We start from the raw sequence: 15,156 nt of genomic DNA on the forward strand, positions 1-15,156 counted from the left end.
TTATCTCTCTACTTCACTCATTTTTCATCCTGACTTATTATTCAGTGACTCAAATCTTTTCTAATGAGATGTCAAGGTAGGAGACATTATAATATATATTACATATAGAATAAATACTAAATATAAATATCAAATATATTTTTGCGTGTGAGAAGAGGGGATTCAGCCCATGTCCTTCTGGTCTCTAACAAGGCATGTCCTCTGTATCTCAGGACTGTTCATTCTCTGAGCTAACTCCTGACCTTGGACTCAAAGCCCAAGGCTTACCATCAACCACATATTTGCTTGCTGAAATATAATCATTTTGGTTATGCAAACTTCTTGAGACCCAGAGTCTCTGGTAGCCCAAACTCTTGCAAGGCTTTCTGTTATAATTCTTCCTTTGTGCTCTCTTGTTTCACCAGCTTCTGAACTTCTTATCCACTGGCTGCTGTATGTGCTGACCTGCTTGGACTGCCCGATCTTGATTTAATCTTTCATATGCATTATTCTTGGTATCAACCATATTCATCTTATCTCTCCTCCAGTGTTGTCTGCTCTTGGCTTGCCCTAGAAGTTAATTCTGATACTTCTCTCCATTTGGCATTGATCCCCTAAACCCTCAGGAATGCAGTTACTGCCTACACTTTTTAATCCTAGTGTAACTTCAACTTCAAATTTTGGACTTTTAAGTTGGAAGGGAACTTAAGGATAATACAACCGATCTCTTTTCTTCAAGAGATTAGAAACCTGATGTATAAAAAATACTTGTAATAGCTAGAAATAAAACTAGGGCTTTCTCATTCCCAAGCCAGTGCTCTTGCCACTAAATCATGATTCTCCTTATTGAAGACACTTGACCTCCTGTGGCCTTATTTATTTATTTAGATTTTATTTATTTATTTATTTGAGAGAGCGCAAGAGCAAGCATGAGCAGAGGGATGGGTAGGTGAAAAGCAGAGTCCCCACTGAACAGAGCCCAGTGCAAGACTCGATGTGGGCTCTATCCCAGGACCCTGGGATCATGACCTGAGCCAAAGGAAGATGCTTAACTGACTTGGCTACCTAGGTGCCCCTCTTGTGGCCTTACTTTTTCATCTTTAGATTAGAAATAGCTTCTAAGGTCTCTCTTGAATCAGATTTTGTAATTCAATACTGTATCATATCACAACTAATTTTTCTTCCAAATATATAGAGAATGATTCTGTTAATGAACTGTGTTTTTTTAATACTACAGAAACTATTTGCATATTTACTTCAAATAGTTTGCAAAAAAAGTTTAAGATAATAAGAAATGTAATCATTTTCTTTTGGTGATAGAGAGCCTTGGATGGAATTTCAGTATCTCTTTATATGAATATTTTAGGACCATTCATGTTTATCAATGAATATAGGTATCTAATAAAGTAAAATCCTTTCTAACAGTAAACATTTCTTAGTGATGAATTAGTCCTATCACTCTAAAATTTCAAATAATTTCAATTTTATCAGCAAAACTGAAAACATCAAAGCAGCATGAGCTAATGAATGAGGCTCTGCTAAATGCTATATAGAGCACTGTAGATGGAATTCTTGTCCTCTGAGGGCTTAAAATTTAAAGTGTTCATATAAAAACTGACATAACCATAAGTAAATGGCATAAAGAAAGCAGGGCATAATTAAGTCAATTCCTATTACACTAAATAGCATTACTATAAAGATCCCTGCATGAGTAATTTCTATGTCACAAATAATAGCTTATTTATTTCAACTAGTATTTAGTAATAAAGTTTTATTTGCTTAAGAAATGAGGGGTCTTATGTGTGCTAGAACTAATAGCCACAGTTTCTACTGCTCATACCTAGTTAGTAGGAGTCAGCAGCAGCAGGGAAGACAACAGCACAGAGGTTTCAGAAACTCCTCAGACATTGCTGCATGAAAAGGGCATGATAATGTAAAGTCATTTGCAGGGAGAGACAGAAAATTATCAGAGATAACTGCAAAGAAATGAGAACTAGGAAGAATGAAGACCAGAAATAATACTGCAATGCCCTTTGTATTGTGTTTGTCTCCCTGTCTGATAAGAACACTAATGATATATGGTGCAAATTAAGCTGGTCTTTCAGAATAAAAAGCTAAAGACCTGAGGAATGTTTCTGTCTATTTTAACTGCACCCCAACTGACCTTCCACCCTCAAGTGTCCAGATTTCAAATATCATCTCCCAAGGATATGGTCAGAGAATGAATTTATTAAATTCATTATTTCAGAAGTGTGGTAATTCTGGATGGCAATAATATTCAGGGTGAGTCTTTGGGAACTGGTTGGTCAGAATGAACTACCATGCAGGTCACTACAGGTAAAAACATATTCTTCACTAGACATGTACGAAATATAGAAATAAAAATAAATAATAATAAATAATAAATATAGAAATAAAAGAAATATAGAAATAAAAGAAAGCAAAGTCAAGAAATAACCCTGGGGTATATCCATTAAGGAGGCAGCAATTGGCATGACTCCAGAATCTAAGGTTACAATGTTTTCTGTGGCATTCCTTTTGTTGTCCATCAGAACACTTAAACGTTTACAGTTGTTGTTTCTTTATATGTCTGATTTCCTGCTTGGTTATGAACCACTTACAGGTGAAGTTCTAGTGTCTTTTCTTCACAGTACAGTTTTCCCAATGGATAGCAGCTTATCAGTGGCCTTGCTGGTTTCTGTCTCCTAGTGCCTCTCAAATTCATCTCCAATGTCAATGCTTTCATGATGTGCTTCAGAGTCACATCATCTCTTGCCTAGACTTCAATAGCCTTGGTCCCCTTCCTCTCAAATCCATTCTCTCTTCTTCAACAACAGTCATTTTTCTAGGACAAATATTATCACTTCACTCCTCCACTTAAAACCCTAAAGAGCTCCCCTTTTCCTACTGAAAAAAATTTGAAGTTCCTTACAATGGAATTAAAAGCTCTTCAGGTTAACTCTCAAAACACTAAAGCCTGCCTCTTCTTTCCCTTTCATGTGGTGTTATTTCAGTCATCATTCCTCCCACCTGGACAGACATTTTCATCTGACAAATGCCCAATTATTCTTTAAGATAGAGTTTAGACTGTCTTCTAAAATAATACCTCCTCTGTTTTCATAATATTTAAAAAGTTCTATTTCCACCACTTTGGGCATTTTATTTGTAATTGTTAATATGACAGACATTATTAGTGAGCACCTAGATCATGGGCCTTTTCATTCTGGGATGTATTTATTTGCCCCTTCATTTGAAAGTAAGCATGGCATGTGACTTGCTGTGGACAATGACCTATGTGATAAAGAGACTTAGATGAAGCATTTAATTACCAATGACTAACTCTCTGCTGAGGCAACAGTAAAATCCTCATTTTGATAAGGAATTGCAATAATGAGCCACCTCATGGGGAACAGTTGTCCTAGAGCATAGTCTGCCTAGACTTTCAGCCGACAGCATTTAAGACCCTCAAAGCTAGGAGTCAGTTTTTTATTGGTATATCCTATATAGAACTATTAGTTTATATTCCTTCTTCCACATAGACTGAAGTCTTGAGAGCTAGTACTCTATTCACTGTGTTTTATACAACTAAAAAGGAGAAAAGGAGAAATTATCTGAAAGATGTGACAGCCTAAGTATGACTAATCGATATTTATCCCTTGTTTCTTTTTATCAGCTACAAAGCCTCTTACAGTTTTACTCTTCCCTGTTCACACTTGTTCCTGGTGATGTGAAGTCAGTACTGGCCAGTACTGACCAATACCAAGGTAAAACATGCAGTTCTTTATTCCTCGAGTTGCTACTTTAGGGTATTATGTTATTATGAAATTAGGTATGTGAGGAAACAATTTTACTAGACTGACTGTAGCAATACATGTGCATTTCAAAAGAGTAATCAAGGTAAAATTGAGTTCATTTTCCATGAAAATTTCATGCATATCTACTAAAAGAAATCATTTTGGAAGATGCATTTTAAAGGGCAAAAAGGTGTAGGTGCAAATAATCCAAATGCGAAATGTATTTGTTCTCATATTTTGAAGGTAAATTTTGTATTTTCAGCACCAAAAATTCATTAGTACTGTATTTCCCCTCTTCTTTAGCTCAAGAGGACACCAGAAAAACTTTGCATAAAATTCTGAACTATCACCAAAGTAAATACATCTTTGAATGACTCTCTTCCAATTCTGCTTGTTCTGGGATTTTTCATAGAGGAGTTTGGGATTTCTTCCTCAAACCACTTTCAGGACTGGAACTCATTTATCTAAAGATGCTAACTGGGGTCTCTGTGCTCCATTTTTAAACCTGAAGTTTCAACCATGAATCCACACCTGATTAAGAGACCTTGTCTATTGTGTTTGGCAATTTGTCAAAACTTTAAATGTGCAGTAAAAATTTCTGCATCTGAAAATAAGTAAAGGCAGTCTTGAATTAAGTTGTCAAAGTTACAGCACATTCTAATTTGCTCTGAAACTTTAATAAACATCTTATAACCGCCTTTCCTTCATCTGTAAAATTAAAAAAAAAAAAAGTCTGAGGAATTTTTTCCTAATAGAGATAACAGAATTTATAATAGTCATTATTCCTTTGATGTGATGAAAGTCACACTATTATTATACTCTAATAAGTTTCTGTTAAGAACATATTAAATAAATCAAAACTAAGTGTTGAGATGTCCTTATATCCTTGTAATGACTATGTTTTAAAGATAGTGACCATAATTTTTATTTTTAAAACATACATTTGAAATAAAAATATAAATGAAAAAAATTAAATTTCACCAGTTATTGTATAGACTGGTATATAGGCTAGCATGTGATGGTTATGTTTGGGGTGCCTGGATGGCTGAGTCAATTAAACATCCAAGTCTTGATTTTTGCTCAAGTCAAGGTCTCAGGGTCATGAAGTCAGGCCCTAGGTTGGGCTCCATGCTCAGCAGAGTCTGCTGGAGAGTCTCTCTCTTCTACTCTCCCTTACTCCCTCCCCCAGCTCATGTTCTCTATCTAAATAAATAAAATCTAAAGAAAAATGGTTATGTTTATTTGGACTTGTGATGAAACTATTTGAAATATGTTTTAGCTCTTTAGTTCATTTAAATTTCAGTATTAAACAGTTGCAATCTAGGGAAGACAATGTGGCTCCTTTAACTATAGCAGTTTATAAGAAGTGAACTGAACTGACTTGTCAAACAAGCCCCTGGAGAGGTACAACTTCAGATTAATTCTAGGGATTATATTTGGATTTCAAATGATACTCTGTCATCTTTCAGGAGAGAGTAGGTTTTCTTTTCTGTCAAGGCAGAATGAAAAGTATACCTATAAAATGTAGAAAATATAGTCAAGTTGTTTTAAGTGACTGTTTTCTTGCTTTAAATCTTATTAAGTATGCATATTCTTTTATGTTGCATCTATAGTGAAATAAGAGCCAGGAATGGCAAAATTAATTTGCTCTTCAAAAGACTAGAAGCCCCAACTAAGTCCATCCTTTCATTTTTCTAGAATTCTAGATATGTAAAAGAACTCTTTGTAGCTGCATGAAGAAAGACTGCTACCATAGGAAATACTTGGGTCCACGTAAACCTGCGCTGTCCATCCTGCATGATTTCAAGGTAAAGATACAGGTGAGTTATAAACTTCCTTCCATTAAATCAAAGGATTAAGCCAGGAAGGGAACACAATTTTACTTGGGTGTTCATTCGTTTTTAGATAGTATTCCATAGGAATTTTTAAATTAAATGATCATATGGTAATCTTCATAGAGGCACCAACTTCAACATTCTTTCTATAACTGACTTGGAAAACATAAGCATTATTCTTAGTTATGATTAGTGATCTGTGGTTTATGCCTGGCACAGGTAACTAAAGGACCAAATGAATGCCAGGATTGGATGTCAGCTGTAGTGACTGCAGCCTTACTTTCATGAAGATATCTAAACACCTGAAAATAAGAGACATATGGTGATAAAAAGTCACACACAGAATTAAGTTTTAAATGGGTTCTGCATTGTGGATTTCTACTCTGGACTAGAGGAAGCAAGGTCTAACTTAGCAAATGTGAACTAATAAAGAAGCAGAAATAAATGATAATGCAAACCCTCTAGAGAACAGGACTCTGGTCCCTTGGAGAGCGGTGTGTGTGTGTGTGTGTGTGTGTGTGTGTGTGTGTTTGACAAAAGGGAAAAAGTCCTCAATTTTAGATTTAATCAAGTGTCATTAGACTGAATATGAGCAGAACTTAGGTTATATTTACAAAATAGGTTATTAGGACAATTAGGTAATTAGATTCTGTAATCCTTAGGAATTCAGGGGAAGGAGGGATATTAAACAAAACTTGGGTTATGATATTTTGCAGCTCCTTTCGCCAAGAGATGAAGTCTATTTTTCTAATCTTTTAATGTGGTCTTGGTCCTATAACTTTCTTGGCCCATAGGACATTAGTAAATGTAAAGCCAACAAAAGGTTGAAAATTGCTTGACACTGGGTTTTCTTTCCTTCCCCTACTTCTTCTTGGAAACTTGAGACTGTCACATATGGAAGGATAGCCTAGGGGAGGAGGAGAGATACATATGGTAGAGATGAGCTACCTCAATTGAAACCCACTAGAACAACTCTGCCAACTGCCAGGTGTGTGAAGAAGGCCATCCTCGACTATCCAGCTCTGGCTGTGCCACCAACTGATTTCAAGCTGGCCTGGACCAGAAATAATGCCAGACCAGAAGTAAGGCATGATGGACCAACAGAATAGAATTATAAGCAAATAGGATGATGGTTGTTTCACTCTACTAAGTTTGGAGTGGTTTCTTATGTAGGAAAAGAGAAAATTGTGGTAATTTACCAGAAATACTATCTAATGTAGGAATTGGTTGGGGTTCAGAGCCGGCAGCCAAGAAAGAACTCTTGAGATGTCTTTGTTTGAAAAAGGTGGTTTTATTAAAGCATGGGGACAAGACCCATGGGCAGAAAGAGCTGCACTGGGGTCATGAGGAGTAGCTGATTATATACTTTTCAAGTTGGGAAAGGATTAGGGATAGCGCCAGTCTCTAAGGAATTTTGGAGCAAAGTTTCCAGGACCATGACAGGGCTAGCTATTGTTATGAAAAGGTCATTTATTACTGTCTAGTAAAACCCTAGTCATGAATCTTTCAGATGTATGTTGGTGAGCTATATGTTTGGGGGGGGCGTGATTGCTAACATATATTTTGAGGGGAGTTATTTTGGAAGTTTCCAAAGTAATTTTTATATGTTAGACTTACAAGAACCTGGGAGAGTGGGCTAAGACTGCCTCTTGCTCTTCAAAGTATTAACACTGAGGCAGCTGAGTTCTCAGAGGAAGGCCATTCTACCTGTTTTAAGGACTTGTCAATGAGTTGTAAGGAAGTAAGGAAATTTAATTTTTTTCTTTTGCCTTTGTTTCCCACATCATTATCTATAAACAATGAGATTATATTAGAATTCATAAAAGAAAAATGAAATTTGATCTCTTCTTAAGGGTAAATCTTGGATCTACTTTAGAAAATTCTATTGCTTCAGAAGAGTCTTGTGAGCAAAGGAAATGAACAAATGATACAGCACAACTCTACCAGAAAGTGGGAAGTAATTTCCATCTTACATACCAATTCAGATAAATTAGAAGTGGAAACTGGGATTGCTGGTCTAAAAAGGGTTTAATACTCAACACACAGGAATACCATAATTGATTAGTACTGTCAGTCAAGGAACATTCTGTTAAATCATAAAGGAAGGGTTACCGAAGCACTGGAGGTTGGTGTAGAAAAGAGGCTAAGGGGTGGTGTTCCTGCTTTGTTAGAGCAGTGGTTCTTAATCCTAACAACCACAGTACTGCTTAGCAATGTTTTGCAAATCTCCCCTTACTATCCTAAGTTAAATTCAGAGGAAATATAATATACTCACATGTATAATTAAAAAGCTATCAGTAAAAGACTTTAACTTAAACATAAATAGGAAATAAAAGTAATTTACAATAAAAATCAGTTAGATATTTTATCATTGGCCAATGCTCCAGGAACATAATATAGAAAGTATTGTTCTGGCTAAAAATATAAACTGATCTATATATGTTGTACTGATAAGCATCATGACACAGAGTACGGTCATCTCTTGATTACGTACTAGTTTCAATCCCAGAAAATGCAGTGCTTATTAAAACCAAGCAAACAACATTTTGTTTATATATAAAACAGAGCTAAATTCTAGGCTCAAAAAATTACAGACTTTTCTTTCACCTATATAAATGTTCATCAAGCTATTTGAACCATAGGTTATTTGAGATATATCAGTGTTCAGTGTCTATTATTATATCTCTCTAAATATTGTTCATTGCTGAACATCTTGAAGAATACTTTTTGTTCTACAGTTAGTTTTCTTTTCTAGAAGTAATTATAGTTTCATTTTATTTGTTTATTTATTTTAACATTTGTTTGGTTTTCTTTTCATATCCAAATTTTCCAGGCTCTTCTAACAGTTCCATGAAAGCCCACCAAAAATTTATCAATTCTATTTTTCTTCTTTGTCCTTAGAGATATCCTTTCAGGTGCCCTCTCTTAGGTTCCAAGATAAAATTTCAAAGTGTGTGTATGTGTGTGTGTGTACTATACTAACAGGCATACTATGTGTGTGTGTGTCCATACTAACAGGCAATCCTTGGATACCAATAGGGTGTTCAGAAATTCAACTCAACTGAGTTTTTATTCTAACTACCCAAAGATAGCATCAGATTCCACAGGTAGAGGGCTCAGTCCCATAAGACACTCCCTTCTTCCACTGCAAACACTAGTAGAAAGTCCAGGTTGTCACCTGAGCTTCTGATCAACTGGCTATAAATCAGACCTAACCTTGGGTTTGACTAATTTGTTAGATAGGCTTACAGAACTCAGGAAACCCATTTATTCATGAGATTACTGATTTATTTAAAAGGATGTCAAAGGATATGAATTCACAGCCAAAGGAAGAGATATATAGGGCAAGTTCCCAAATAGAGGAGCTTCTGTCCTCCTGGACCTTGGAACCTGGTTCTCTGACATGCAAAAGTATTCTGGTTCCCTAACCTGAAGGTGCCAAATCCTATCCCTTTGGGTTTTTATGGAGGTTTTGTTATATAGGCATGATTGATGGATTCATTGGCCATTGCTGATTAACTCAACTGTCAGTGCCTCTTACTCGCCTAGAAATCAGGGGGTAGGAATGAAAATGCCAACACTCTCTTCATGATTCAAGATTGATTCTCCAGGCAACCTGCCCCCACCCTTCCTTGCATTCCTAAAGTCACTTCAGTAGCATAAACCCAATTGTGTTGGGAGGGACTTATAATGAATAACAAGACACCTTTTTTACCTGGATGGCTCTAAACCATTTTCAGGAACTGAGGACAGGAAACCATATATAATAACAAAAGATGCTCCCATTGTTCTTATCACTCAAGAGATTCTAAGAGTTTGGGGAGTTGTAAGCCAGGAACTGTGGGTGAAGACCAAATATATCTGAGAAATATATTTTGGTCATCTGAATAACCAAACACATATATTGTTATTATAAAAAAATATATATGGACCTAAAACAGTGTCACTTAGACCAAGTGATCAAACTGGGGCTTCATACCTACCTAAGTAAGTGTGCTTTCAATATCTCCCCAGAAATGTAGTCTTAACCAATCAGTTAGAAATGGGACATTTTTCTGGTAAGTACCAATGAGATAATCTATCACCTTTGCCCTCATTACCCCAAAGGAATATGAGGTAATCTGCTTGTAAAGATCCCCTGCCAAGCCTCCTAAGGGAAGGTGACCTTGTCCTAAACAATCTTTTCTTTTCTTTTGTTAGTAACTCCTTGCCCTTCCCTCCTTCCTAAAAAAAAACCTTGTATTTTCAATGGAATACTATGCATCCATCAAAAGAAATGAAATCTTGCCATTTGCGATGTCGTGGATGGAACTAGTGGGTATTATGCTTAGCAAAATAAGTCAATCAGAGAAAGACAACTATCATGTGATCTCCCTGATATGAGGAAGTGGAGATGCAATGTGGGGGTTTTGGGGGTAGGAAAAGAATAAATGAAACAAGATGGGATTGGGAGGGAGAAAAATCATAAGAGACTCTAAATCTCACAAAACAAACTGAGGGTTTCCAGGGGAAGGTGGGTAGGGAGAGAGTGGTGGGGTTATGGACATTGGGGAGGGTATGTGCCATGTGAATGCTGTGAAGTGTGTAAACCAGGCGATTCACAGACCTGTACCCCTGGGGCTAATAATACATTGTATGTTTATTAAAAAATAAAAATAAATTATTATTTAAAAAAACTTGTATTTTGTACAACTCAGAGTAACACTCTGCTTGTTAGATGGGATATTACATTGTTCATGAATCCTTTCTTAAAGCCAGTTAAATTTTCAAATTTATTCCACTTTATTTCTATTGTTTAACAATGTGTTTCTTGTATGTCACGATATCACACCCTCCAACTCTGCTTCTCCCGTTCCAATTGATTACTCTCTTGGCTTTCAGCACAGGTATCACTATGGTCTTTCCCTTTCCTATCATAGGGGAGATTTCTTTAGTCCTCCTTGGGTTGATGTCTCAATTGTGTCTCTTCTTGATTTACTGCCTCATTTTAGTACAGAGACCTTACACTAGCTCCCTGAAAAATAATGAAAAGGTTTAAATTCGATACTTAGTTCTTAAATCTTGGTTGAAGTTGATAGTCACTCAGAATTTTGAAATTGCTTCCAATTCTGCTATGGAGAATGTACTGACATTTTTATTTCATATACTTTTATATGTGATTTTCAAAGTAAACCCATCAATGTGCTTTTTTCTCGGGAAGCTTTTAAGAGTTTTTCTATATACCCCTGGTATTCTAAATATTTCCTGTTATGTGTCTTAATGTTGATGTATTGTTTTTATTCATTTTGCTGGACTTAAGGTGGACATTTGTTTTTTTTTTTTTCTAGAGAGGCATGTATGTCAAATTGATAAATTTTCCTAAATATTTCTTAAATAATTTCCCCTCTTCGTATTCCCCATTTCTCTGTCCCTCTTCCATGAATCCTGTATTTTCTGTTATAACTCTCAGCACATTAACTTTGTTTTTTGAACACCTATCTATGCGTTATCTCCATCTCCCTTGTATTCCTTTCTCTTTTTATTTATTTTCTGCTATCCATGGTGCAGGTTTTCTCCAAATATCTGATGGTCTTTGTTCATGCACATTTAAGAGTAGGGCACTACAAAATGCCTGATACATGAGCCTATGTAATCCATGGAGCTTCATTCTACTGACAGGGGTGTGCTAACAAGACTTTCTATCCCAACACATCCACACAGGAAGATCTGTGGATCTTCTCTCTGAGATATTCAGTTTTATCAGACGAGACCAACAATCTCTTCTTTAGATACGGCTGGTAGTGTCAGGGACACAAGTCTTGGTTATTGCTCAGGAGCTGGGCTGGGGAATAGATGTCTATAATGACATCTCTTTCCCATGTCTTTGGCCAAGGTGTCTTAGAATCAAAAATCTCTTTGATGCATTTTTTCCTGGGAAAAGACTTACTCATCTCCTGCAAAATCATAGAGGACAGATATTCATCTGATTACAGAAGATCGAGGAAGAGACCCAGGGTTCTAACTGCTCCACACCATATGTGTACTTCCAAATGTCCTTTCTGTTTTTAGTCCTCTCCTTTTATGATACATGCTGACTTGATTTCTGAGCAATTTCAGGATTCTTCTGTGCAAACAGACTTTCTTCTAAATATGATACTTTCTAGTGCAGCCTCATGGATTTTGCCCTTCTTCTCTGCTACATCATTTACCAGTCTTACATTCCATTTTTATCTTTCCATATTATGATGCAGAGACACATATGTCCTCTATTTCATCAATAAGCAGCTTTATTATATAATAGTTTCTTTCCAAAGGTACCCTCTTTCAGGTTTGAATGATTCTGGGCACAAAGAGATGAGTGTGAAAATTGAGATGTGATCATCTGTAACCATATATGTGCTTAAAACTCATTTGAGGAGGGGCACCTGGTGGCTCAGTTGGTTGAAGCCTCTGCCTTCGGCTCAGATCATGATCCCAGGGTTCTGGGATTGAGCCTCACATCGGGCTCTCTGCTCAGCAGGGAGCCTGCTTCCCCCCACCTCTCTGCCTGCTTCTCTGCCTACTTGTAATCTCTGTTTGTCAAATAAATAAATAAAATCTTTAAAAAAATCATTTGAGAATAAGCGGAGGATTTATACTTATAATGAGAGAATAGCCAAATATTCATTTTCCCTAAGAGAATAGAAATGATTTATTTGATGAAAAAGAGAAAACAAAAAAAAAATGAAGATTAAGTATGTGAAAAAATAAATGAACTGTTTTTTTCTTTATCCTCAGGAAATAGAAGCAAGAATCTAACAGAGCAAGCAAGAAGTAGTTGAGTTTACCAAAAGCAATGTTTTCTATAAAATGAGATGATACTACATTGCTAGTTTTTAAACTGTTCAAGTAACAAAATTCTTAGAGATTATGTTCTTTGAGAAAACATGTGAAAGATTAATCAATTTTACCTTATGAAGTGGTGTGATGTTTTAAAAAATCAGTAACTTTTGGGGCGTTTTGGTGCCTCCGTCCATTAAGTGTCCAACTCTTGATTTCGGTTCAGGTCATGATCTCAGGGTTGTAAGATCGAGGCCCTGTTGTTGAGCTCTGTGCTGGGCATGGGGACTGCTTAAGATTCTCTCTCTCCCTTTCCCTCCATGCCCCCACTAAAAAAAAACAAAAACAAAAACCACTTACCTCTAGTTTGCTATGGGTTTTAGTAGGAATGAGAGTTAAATTTTTCAAAATATTTTGTGTAACTATTAAAATGATTAAGGACTTTTCTCCTTTACTTTGTTAATCTGGTAGATTGTATTAATGGGTTTTTAAAAGTTAAAACATCCTTCCATTTCTAAAATAAATCCAACTTTGACATGATACAACCCTTTTAATATATTGCCCCAGACTTAAATTTTCAGGTGTATATGTGTACACACACACACACACACACACGTATATTAGAAAGGAAGAGAGAGAGAGAGTAGGTGCAGAGGGGTGGGAGTGGGGCAGAAGGAGAGGGAGAGAGAGATTCTCAAGCCAAGTCCATGCTCAGCACAGAGCTTGAGGCAGGGCTGTCTCAGGACCCTGAGATCATAACTTGAACCAAAATCAACAGTTGAATGCTTAACTGACAGAGCCACCCAGACACCTCAATTTGCAGACTTTCATATTACATGATGAGCTTGAGTAGAATTAATCTGTAGTTCCCCTTTTTTTACAGAATGTATATTTCTTATCAATTTAATTGGCAAAATCTCTCTATGTCCTCCCTTTTTTCCTACAATAGAATTTAAATTTCTTAAATTACTGATACCATTCATTAGTGAAGCTGTCTGATCCTGAAGTAAATTGGTGGGAATATTTTTGACCATTGATTAGGTTTCTTTAATATTATTTATTCATATTTCTTCCTGGGGAGGTTTTAATGTTCTATCTTCTGAATAATCCCTCTATTTCATATGTATTTCTAGATAAATTGGCATAAAATTATTCTTAAAAATTCTGTCTTTTTAATCCATAATAACTATTCTGGTTTTCCCTTGTTTTATTCCTAACACTGAAATTTGAGATTTATCTCTTTTATTTTTTTGAGATTTATCTCTTTTTTGATTCTTATCACTGAAAGTCAATTAATTTTATTTTGTTTTCAAAGAATTAATCTTTTATTAGTTGTTTATTTTATATCTATCTTATTAATGTATACTCATATCTTTTTTATTCCCTTCTATATATTTTCCTTGGGTTTGTCTTTTTGTGTGTGTATGCAATACGCAATATGAAATACATTTTTTTTAACAGATGCTGTACTGATTAATTTTTAGCCTTTCTACTTTTTTCTGATATACTCATTTATGGTTATATGTTTTTATCCAAGTGTTATTTGAACTGTATTTCAAAACTCAAAATGTGGCATTTTCATCATTTAGATCAATAAATTTAATTTCTGTTATGAATCTGTCTTTGGTTTACCTGGTTTTTTTTTTTTTAAGATTTAATTTATTTATTTGACAGAGAGAGATCGCTGGTAGGCAGAGAGAGAAAGGAGGAAGCAGAGCAGAGAGCAGAGAGCCAGATGCGGGGCTCGATCCCAGGACCCTGGGATCATGACCTGAGTGGAAGGCAGAGGCTTTAACCCACTGAGCCACCCAGGTGCCCCTGGTTTACCTGTTTTGAGTATTGAATTTATTTCTTAGCATATAGTGTTTTTCTAATTATCTCTTAAGTATGAATTTTTAGCCTAATTATACTATGGTTACAGAGACTCTTTGTAGTCAGTATATGATCAGTTCTTGGAAATATTTTATATATGCTAAAAAATATGTTCTATCCATGTATGTTAGGTAAAGTATGTTAATGATACTAAGACCTTTATACCATTAACTTATTAACTAAAATTCAAATTTCCTTATTTTTTTATATAATGACAGATTTCTTTCCCCCTGTTCCAGGATCCCATTCAGCATTCACATTACATTTAGTCATTACATTTCCTTAGGTACTTCTTGGCTGTGACAGTTTCCCAGACTTTATTTTTAATAATCTTGACAAGTTTTTAAGAGTACTGGCCAGATATTTTGTAAAAATGCCCAGCTGTTGAGATTTGTCCAATGGTTTTCTCATGATTAGACTTGTCTGCTATGGCCAAATGTTTGTGGTCCCCCCTCACAATCCCCCCAAGGTTGTATGTTGAAAGCCCAAGGTGTTGATACTAGGAGGTGAGATGATTGGGAGGTACTTAGATGATAAACATGGAGCTCTCATGAATGGGATTAATGCCCTTATAAAAAAAATGCCCTTATTAAGACCTGAGATCTTCCTCACCTCTTCTATGTGAAGATGCAACATAACGTCAGCAGTCTGCACACTGAAGAACCAGAACCACACTGGCAGCCAGATCTTCAACTTCCAGCCTCCAGAATTGTGAGAAATAAACATACATTATTTACAAGACATTCAGCCTGTGGTATTTTGTAACAACAGCCTGAATGGACCAAATCACTTGGTATATGTGATAATGGTGGCTTTGATGAACCTAGGTCTTAATTTTAGTGAACTCTAATTTATCAAGCTTTACTTTTATGGTTAAT

This window comes from Mustela lutreola, chromosome 9 (genome assembly GCF_030435805.1).
Source record: "Mustela lutreola isolate mMusLut2 chromosome 9, mMusLut2.pri, whole genome shotgun sequence".
Lineage (NCBI taxonomy): Eukaryota > Metazoa > Chordata > Mammalia > Carnivora > Mustelidae > Mustela > Mustela lutreola.